Source organism: Schistocerca piceifrons, chromosome 3, assembly GCF_021461385.2.
Source record: "Schistocerca piceifrons isolate TAMUIC-IGC-003096 chromosome 3, iqSchPice1.1, whole genome shotgun sequence".
Lineage (NCBI taxonomy): Eukaryota > Metazoa > Arthropoda > Insecta > Orthoptera > Acrididae > Schistocerca > Schistocerca piceifrons.
The window spans coordinates 250,055,391-250,065,460 of record NC_060140.1 but is presented as its reverse complement, the minus strand read 5'-3'; the positions used below and the strand labels follow the sequence as shown (position 1 = coordinate 250,065,460).

Sequence of the window (10,070 nt, the reverse complement as noted above, 5' to 3'; positions counted from 1 at the left end):
AGGATCAAGTAGGTAAAAAGACGAGGGCCAGTAGAAATCCTTGGGTAACAGAAGAGATACTGAATTTACTTGATGAAAGGAGAATATACAAAAATGCAGTAAGTGAAGCAGGCAAAAAGAAATACAAACATCTCAAAAATGAGATCGACAGGAAGTGCAAAATGGCTAAGCAGAGATGGCTAGAGGACAAATGTATGAATGTAGAGGCTTATCTCAAGAGGGGTAAGATAGATACTGCCTACATGAAAATTAAAGAGACCTTTGGAGAAAAGAGAACCACTTGCATGAATATCAAGAGCTCAGATGGAAACCCAGTTGTAAGCAAAGAAGGGAAAGCAGAAAGGTGGAAGGAGTATATAGAGGGTCTATACAGGGGCGATGTTCTTGAAGACAATATTATGGAAATGGAAGAGGAGATAGATGAAGATGAAATGGGAGATATGATACTGCGTGAAGAGTTTGACAGAGCACTGAAAGACCTAAGTCGAAACAAGGCCCCGGGAGTAGACAACATTCCATTAGAACTACTGACAGCCTTGGGAGAGCCAGGCCTAACAAAACTCTACCATCTGGTGAGTAAGATGTATGAGACAGGCGAAATTCCCTCAGACTTCAAGAAGAATGTAGTAATTCCAATCTCAAAGAAAGCAGGTGTTGACAGATGTGAAAATTACCGAACTATCAGTTTAATAAGTCACAGCTGCAAAATACTATCACGAATTCTTTACAGACGAGTGGAAAAACTGGTAGAAGCTGGCCTCGGGGAAGATCAGTTTGGATTCCGTAGAAATGTTGGAACACGTGAGGCAATACCGACCCCACGACTTATTTTAGAAGCTAGATTAAGGAAAGGCAAACCTACGTTCCTAGCATTTGTAGATTTAGAGAAAGCGTTTGATAATGTTGACCGGAATACTCTCTTTCAAATTCTGAAGGTGGCAGGGGTAAAATGCAGGGAGCGAAAGGCTATTTACAATTTGTACAGAAACCAGACGGCAGTTATAAGAGTCGAGGGACACGAAAGGGAAGCAATGGTTGGGAAGGGAGTGAGACAGGGTTGTAGCCTCTCCCCGATGTTATTCAATCTGTATATTGAGCAAGCAGTGAAGGAAACAAAAGAAAAATTCGGAGTAGGTATTAAAATCCATGGAGAAGAAATAAAAACTTTGAGGTTTGCCGATGACATTGTAATTCTGTCAGAGACAGCAAAAGACTTGGAAGAGCAGTTGAACGGAATGGACAGTATCTTGAAAGGAGGGTATAGGATGAACATCGACAAAAACAAAACGAGGATAATGGAATGTAGTCGAATTAAGTCGGGAGATGCTGAGGGAATTAGATTAGGAAATGAGACACTTAATGTAGTAAAGGAGTTTTGCTATTTGGGGAGCAAAATAACTGATGATGGTCGAAGTAGAGAGGATATAAAATGTAGACTGGCAATGCCAAGGAAAGTGTTTCTGAAGAAGAGAGATTTGTTAACATCGAGTATAGATTTAAGTGTGAGGAAGTCGTTCCTGAAAGTATTTGTATGGAGTGTAGCCATGAGAAGCTTTCGAAATATGGTGCTACAGAAGAATGCTGAAGATTAGATGGGTAGATCACATAACTAATGAGGAGGTACTGAACAAAATTGGGGAGAAGAGGAGTTTGTGGCACAACTTGACTAGAAGAATGGATCGGTTGGTAGAACATGTTCTGAGGCATCAAGGGATCACCAATTTGGTACTGGAGGGCAGCGTGGAGGGTAAAAATCGTAGAGGGAGACCAAGAGATGAATACACTAAGCAGATTCAGAAGGATGTAGGCTGCAGTAGGTACTGGGAGATGGAGAAACTTGCACAGGATAGAGTAGCGTGAAGAGCTGCATCAAACCAGTCTCAAGACTGAAGACCACAACAACAACAGCTACAAAAGTTGTGTTTTTCACTGCAGCGTACAAGGTGAATTTGAGTGACAGTGCAAAAGATCACATGCTCGAAAGCATGTCAATTCTTGAAATTTTTGCAGTGTGCAGTATCTCAGCCGCTGTGACCAAGCGGTTCTATGCGCTTCCGTCCGGAACCGCGCTGCTGCTACGGTCGCAGGTTCGAATCCTGCCTCGGGCATGGATGTGTGTCTATCGCCAAAATTTTAAAACAGGCAGGGATGCATACTAATTGCGTTACAAAAAATACACAAACAAGATAACACTTCTGCAACACGCACATGCAAGTTGAATACTCCACGAATGTCGCCGCCCCATCTTCATGGCACGTCTTCAAGTAATGTCATGTACGGACCGTTATCTGTTCAATCTTCTACGTGTCCATGTATCAAATTCATCTCTTGCCATGAATGATCCAGCAAGGAGTTCGAAAAGTTCGGTGACGATCGTTCAAATAGTTACAAAAATCCATGAGATCTATGACACCACCTCCAAACAAATAATGAATTGCGTGACCTCTGATCCACTGTGTTTTGTCTTTGGGTAGCAAACAGCGTCCGGGTAGAGGAGAGTGAGTGAATCGACATAGGCAGGAGACATTCGTGAAGAGAGAGGCAAAATTTGACGCATAAAATAACAGATCTCTTCCGCCGACCCACAATGTAGTCTGTATTTTTCTGTATCCTGAACGTTGCAGTTCACACATAAAGGCAAATCAGCAAGACTGTGTCGGGTAATTGTTCTGTCGTCAACTCATGGATCAAAGTCCTGTGCGTGCACTTCAGTTCCATGGCTACATAGTACAAGGAGGGCCGTTCGTTGGTGATACCGACCGTCTGACGTCTACGCGTGACCGTCCTTTCCAAGTGCTGTCGAGTCATTGTCACAGTCTTTGCTTTCGCTGGGTTGACAGTCAACAAGCGGTCCGACAAGGGGGCATAATGGACTACTACCTGAGGATGGCGTTGTAGAACTAGAACTGCGCCTACTAAGGTGCAGCGAAGTCTTGATACAGTCAAGCCATCACTGTTAGGCTGACGCATACGCTTCTCATTGTCATAGGCCCACTGTCCACGTGTCGCACACCGCCGCCTGACATCCCTGTCAGGTGAGAGGTGTTAAATTTCCACGGGGTGCATCTGAGCCACACAAATTGGTGTCCGAGCGTAATGGTGCCGATGTAAGCGGTGTGGTCAGTAAATGCCGCCGGCCACAGCTCGACTACTGTAAGCGCATCCCTGAGAGAGCGGGAGGTGGACATCCCGTCAATACGGACGCACTAATGTTCCGTAACTGCGTGAAACCCAGTCTACCAGCGCAGGTGATGTCCCACATGTGTACCGAGCTCCTGAATAACAGCGCCGATACTTGGCATCGTGAGTGGTGAGAAATTTGATCCTTGAAAGATGCGTACAATCAAAATTGTCCCTGATCATCATATCATCTATCCTACCTTGTCATAATTGTGGTAATGCTTCAGCAAAGAACATTGAACGTTCAAGCCTCTGACTGGCACCCGTCAGTGTGTAAACGTTGACGAGGTGTGGCCTGCGAGCGCCATGCCCCTGGCATTCGGTAGGTAATGGTTTGTAAACCTACTTTCAGAAGAATTGCGACGCCACTGCCCCTACCGACGCATGGAGATATGTAAGTCTGTATCCAGAGATGACCAGGAAGCCAAACACGTAATTCTTCCAATAGGTTCACATCACTGTCAGGCGCATGAAGTGTGTCACGCAACAATAACAGATTCATGTATCGCGGGATGCTGTTGGTGTTGATAGACGTGAAATTATATGACTGTCGTTCGCACTCTAAGAAAGTGGCAGTTGTCAGTGTCATCAGTGTCGACGAGTTATGTCACCCCAAACCCTCCCTCTCGTCTCTGTTGCAATACCTTCCCCAGGAGATGGGGGATGGATGAAATTCACTCTATTCAAGTTCCGTGTCCACCAAAGAATCATCTTCCACGTCGTCCTCCCATGTGACACTGGAGAGATGCTGCCGGTGCATTCCGGCGGCTTGTGTGTCCTCGCCGCTGCGAGCGTGTTCCATCGCCCTTGCCTTCTTCCCAACATCTCCGAACTGATGTCCAGGAGAAGATGACTCCATCGTCTCAGTGTTGGTCGATGGCTCCATAGCAGACGTGCCCATGTTACAACCGAGATCAGAGCGATCGTGTGTATCTGTCCGCAAGAGACAGTCGTGTGTCAGCGTTTCTTACGCTTGCGAGGCAAACGGTGCTTCCGGACGTGTTTCTCCGTGTCAGAAAGCGTGTGTAGATTCGACTCCTCTGCTCCTTGCAAGAGGAAAGCTTGGGTTGGTGTGACTCGCAGATCAATTACCATTCGCTCGTTGTGTTCGAAGACATCTCCCTGCAGTGGCAGTTGTTGTTCGGGGCTATCTTTCAACACCTTCTGAAGCGAGCGGATGGTGCGTGCCTCGTCAATAACGTGGTCGTCTGTCTGAGAGGTAACCTATCCCGATTCCAGCCGCCAGACGTCGTAGACATCGTCACTTGTGCATAAGTAATTGGTAGAATCGAACGAGGAACATGGCGTATCGCTCCATCTGCCGCTGCGAAGAATCGGAGTGGACGTGATGCACATGACCACACGCTGAACATGTGTGCAGTTATCCGTCGTACATGATAACTGCGCGACAGCTGGCGATGTTTCAGTATGAAGGAATAGGTTTTGTGAGTTCGAGTTTTATCTGCCTTACTCCATTGAGTAAATGTCTGTCACTTCTCACCGATATGGCTAATGACAGTCCTGTAAGGATTAAGAGCGGAGATAACGGAATAGGCGGGTACCTCAAAAGGTGGCTCGAAGACCCAGAGAGTCATCACGCCTAGGTCGGCATGTTCAACGGAAATAGTGCCGATATGTCCATATGAGCGCTTGATCTAGAACTTTCCGGCAGCGTCGGTAAGCACCATCGTGCACGCTTCTTCGTTGATTATCTTAACACTGACTACACTAGCCGTGACGAAAAGTGAATACCAATCATGACCTGTGGACCTATATGTAATTCATCACGCAAGAGGTTTTCTATTTCACTCTGGGTCGTGTATATTCGGTTTGGAACGTAACCTTGATAGTGTTCTTCCAATAGAAGTGCGACATATTACTTCAATTAACTTGTAGTAAGCGATTCGCGCCCGAGAGAAGTAAACAAGCTTGCACATGCCATTAGACCTGCAGGAGGGTAAACAATGCACACGTCCTCCCCGCTCCATCGCTGACGGCAAAGTGATTAAGCCTCTCAAGCATGACACACGCGCCGTCCTCGCAGCTTTACTTCCGCCAGTATCTCATCTCTCATGATAACTGTTTGGGAGTATATTGATTTTGGTTTCAAACTTACTCATTCTCTCGATGGAACAACATATACATTTGCTCTTAAAAGATTTTCTTTTGTTAAGAAATATTTGTTGTTCTAAACAGCTCAATTACGGTCGTTTCAATATGGTCATAAAATGTCATATATGTTTGTACAACAATCTTTGTAGAACTATGAATTCTCTCTAAAGTCGTGTGGATATCTGTTTAATATTAAGTTATCTGGCAATGCCCTAAGAAGCCGAAAGCCGGTTTATAACGAACTGTTGAATAAATATTATTGTGGAACATTAATATTGTGTGTTCAAGTTAAGTCGTTTCTATATTAAAAAACTAGAAACCCGCCTCGATTGCAAAAATACACCTAGTGGTAACCTAGGTTTCGGCGTAGATAACTACACCTTCTTCAGAACAATAAAACCCACAAGTGCCCAAGAAAACCTTTGTCAATGATTAAAAGAACACCATAGCTATACATATATAAACGGAAGAAAGGAAAACACAAACAGTACATGTGTACAAAGTCAAAGTTTTTTGCAATCGAGGCGGGTTTCTAGTTTTTTAATATATTAACCAACGATTGCTGACGCGCTGCGATGTTCAAGGTTCTTAAGTCGTTTCTATTCGATGTTTCCTACAGTATTTCTCTATGCACACTTACGTTGACCAGAGTTGGGTATCTTTACTCCCTGGAATCTTAATACTTGCTACCTCATTCGCACAGATCTCAAGGAAAATCCACAATTGAACCCTTAGCGAAGCTTACAACACTGAGTTACGTAACTGCTTTATTTTGGCTTACATTTAGTTTCAACGTCGTAAACAGGAAAGTAATTAAATATTTACAGGTGTAGTTTTGAACATTTTATAAAATCATTGCAGTTCATTTTGGTTGCATGGAAAATTGTAGTGTAGACGCAAGAAGTTTCATAAATTTGAAACACTTGCAACGTAATTATTGGTTTCAGTGCACAATAGATGTGAATAAGCGTCACGTATAATATTCAGTTCGGTAGGATATGAGTGGGACATTAGCAGAGTTCTATAACATTGTTTGTAAAAAAAATAATGTCATTCATATTATTCTTCTGCTCTTGAAGAGAACAGTAGTCCATAAATAACATCAGAATGATGTCAGCTATATTGATTCCTTGTTCAGTGATGAGTAGTAGTAGCAGTAGTAGTAGCTTTATTTATCTGTAGATCTCTTTTTACAAGGATATAGGACATATCGAAGTATTTAGAAATTTAGTTCAATTTAAAATAGGCTAATTCGTGTAAACATATATTTACAGACTTCTCGTTAGAGACTATCATTAGATTTACTCCTGGTACACAATACTGTTTTTACAAATAACTTATTAAATAATGTAATGCCGCATTGTTCACTCGTATCTCACTATCAGTCACTGCACACACTATACACACATTGTTTCATAACACATCACCAAATACACACACACGCACACGCACGCACACACACACACACACACACACACACACACACTGGTGATCTCTGGGCCATTTTCTGTACAGCAGCTTCCCGTTTGCTATCCTGAAAAACTGAGTCAGCATCCCTCCATAATGAGTGAGATCTTGAACTCAGAAAGAGGAAGACGTGTTTGTATTGTGCTATCCATAGCTTTGGGGTAAGTGTTTCCAGAAAGGAAAAAAGAAGGAAAAAAAACATAAGGTGAAGGTGTTATGTGAAATGTTGGATATTTTATAATCATTATTATTATTATTTATTTGTATAGCATTTTTTATCAAACCCCTACCCCGTTTTAGCGAAGTAATCCTTCAGTGTATAAAACGTATTGCATAACACGTACTTTTTAGCTGCCTTTTTAAATAAGTGTATTTTGCCAATTTCTTTAATCTCTTTTGGTAATTTATTGTACAGGTTTATTCCTTGGTAGAAAATACTGTTTTGAGTTTAAAGTTTATTTTTTCTTGGTAAATGTAAGTTGAGTCTATCTCTTGTTGCATGGTCGTGGACAGAGCTCTTTGTGCAGTAATTACCAACGTTACTTTTGATGTGTACAACTGACTGGTAAATGTATTCACATGGAACAGTTAAAAGCCCCAGTATTCTGAACAGATCTTTACAATGAGCTCGACTAGCATTTTTGGTTATTATTCTTATGGCTCTTATGAGATTTTATCTCAAGTAGAAGTATGGGCCAGGTGAGCATTAGCCATCAGTGTTAGGTGAGGTAATCAGCAAACACCCTCAGAGATGAAGGGACGAGCTCAGACAGGCACCACCCAGCAAAAGATGATATAGTGCATGAAACATTTGTTTGTCATAGTGAGCAAAAATATCAACTGGCAACTGCCTGTAAGGCAACGGATTAATACAAAGCAAAGGTTACAGTAAATAATACTCTTAAATTGATGATAACTGTCATCTAGATAAATCTGGACTGAGCAGTCTGCTACAAGTCTGCATTGCTACAATTAATACATGTTCAGTCTGCATCATGTAACTATTATCTGTTTCCTCTGAGCCACAGTCACTGAGCGTCCATTTTTCTTTATTTCCTTAGAGCAAAACACCGTGTTCCACATTATATTTTTAAAATCTTTGACTGAGCAATGACCACATGATGCGGTTGTCTCGACGATCTAGACTCGCTAATTATATTGTCGCCCAGAAGTGCAGTCACATGCAGCATCAGATTTATAGAAGTTCATGCAGTTCTCACTCGGTATGTTTCCGGACACTCCTACATGTTGTCCATGGGACGCGCATAATTACTCAGTCCATACTACGCGTTCACATCAACCCATTAGTCATCTCAATCATGTGGACCTCATAAACTTCATAAAAAAGATTACAGTTTATGCATCATATTTTTAGTCTGTCATCACAGTGGCAAACGTAATTGAATATCCCATCAGTTAAATGAGTTTATCAGTCCTATGACTTTAATATAATATAATAAAGTTTGGCTGACAACAAACCTCACAACAGTTCAGTTAGCCGATGAAATACAACTTCAAATGCTATTGTATGGAATTAACATAATTATATTTCTGGTATCCTTCTGCAGTCTTTGCGTGTGTGACTTATTACTTGTTCACAACAGAAGTCACAAGAACAGTACTTGAAAAAGGAATCACAAGGGCAGAATGCAGTAGCACATCCGTGATCTTGCCCATGACGCTACCAACTAGTACTAAGGTTAAGCGTTTTATACTATAATTCCTGCCCAGTATGAAAATTCTCTACAAGAAACCACAACAGATACAGAACAAATCTGCCTAATGTGAATAAAAATATGCTTAACTGTCCATCAAAAATTTAGGTAGATCATTCATGATAAATACGTACATAGGTCAATATATGTATAGGTCTACAAGGTGAGAGTAGTTCTCTGGATTTATTTTACCCATCATTTCAACATGTTACCTAGTTAAGTTATTCTTGAGGAGAAATCCATACTTAAATATCTACTAACATAATTATAATAATCCTGAAACAAACATAAATTATAAAAATATACACATGGAATACAAAATCTGCTTCCCTGTACTGCTTACAGTGAAGTGTTTTAGCCTTCAATCATTTACAAACAAATACACTTACAGAGAGATTCATAAATTTGAAAAGAAACCTTCATTAGATACACAATCAAAAAATTTGAATTGTAATCATATACACTTAGCGTAAGCTTGTATTTACAACTGCTGCCTTCCTTACATATAATTAGAAGGCATTAATATTTCTGCTCATTAAGAAGAATATTTCTTCAGATCCTTGGGGGATTCTATTCTTTAATTCTGCGACTGTTAGGATAAGCTAACAAGTAAGCTCCTGAATGCAGTATGCTTGCAGTATCAATTGGGCCTACCTGCAGTAGTTGCCACTTCTTGTTTCTCGTCTTCAACATTGAAGATCGTGGATGGTTCCTCAGTAACACCTTGGTTGAAATCTCGAACTCCTGAATCTTCTTAATCTTATTATCATAGTAGTTCTGCTGTAGACAAGCCTTTTCTGTCAAGATGTGTGATGCTTATATAACTTTACTTCTTCTGTTCTTATTTCCTTCTCAATAATTGATCTCCTTAGCCATGTAATTTAAGATGAACTGTCCTAATAGTTTGGTGGGGTAAAATTTTCAGCTGTCAGTAAACTTGTATAATTCCGTGTTTCTCTTCAAAAAGTTGCACATTCCGCTGAAGATCATTAAAAAATGCAGACCACTGCAATTCTATCAGCGAGCTTGATTCAGGGGTCTTTGACGTAATTTCTTCCTGTTTGATGGAATGCTTTATAAATGATGACTAACTTAAACCCTCAGCTACCGACAGGTGTTGTTGATATACCTCGATGTGGACAGCTGAAAATGTGTGCCCCGACCGGGACTCGAACCCGGGATCTCCTGCTTACATGGCAGACGTTCTATCCATCTGAGCCATCGAGGACACAGATGAATAGCGCGACTGCAGGGACTTATCCCTTGCACGCTTCCCGTGAGAAGCACATTCCCAACTGTCCATAATTCTACATATGTAATGTGCCTTACAGTGAATGGGCAAACGTCTGTAAGGTACATTACATATGTAGAATTATGGACAGTTGGGAATGTGAGTCTCACGGGAAGCGTGCAAGGGATAAGTCCCTGCAGTCGCGCTATTCATCTGTGTCCTCGGTGGCTCAGATGGATAGAGCGTCTGCCATGTAAGCAGGAGATCTCACGTTCGAGTCCCGGTCGAGGCACACCCTTTCAGCTGTCCATATCGACGTATATCAACAACACCTTTCGGCAGCTGAGGGTTTAAGTCAGTCATCA

At 41.7% G+C, this 10,070-nt stretch overlaps 1 non-coding gene across 1 annotated transcript; it reads right to left on the bottom strand.

Moving 5' to 3' along the window:
• Positions 1-9,628: 9,628 nt before the first annotated feature.
• Trnat-ugu lies at positions 9,629-9,702 on the bottom strand. The gene has a single exon. It is a non-coding gene; the product is annotated as a tRNA-Thr (tRNA).
• Positions 9,703-10,070: the final 368 nt, after the last annotated feature.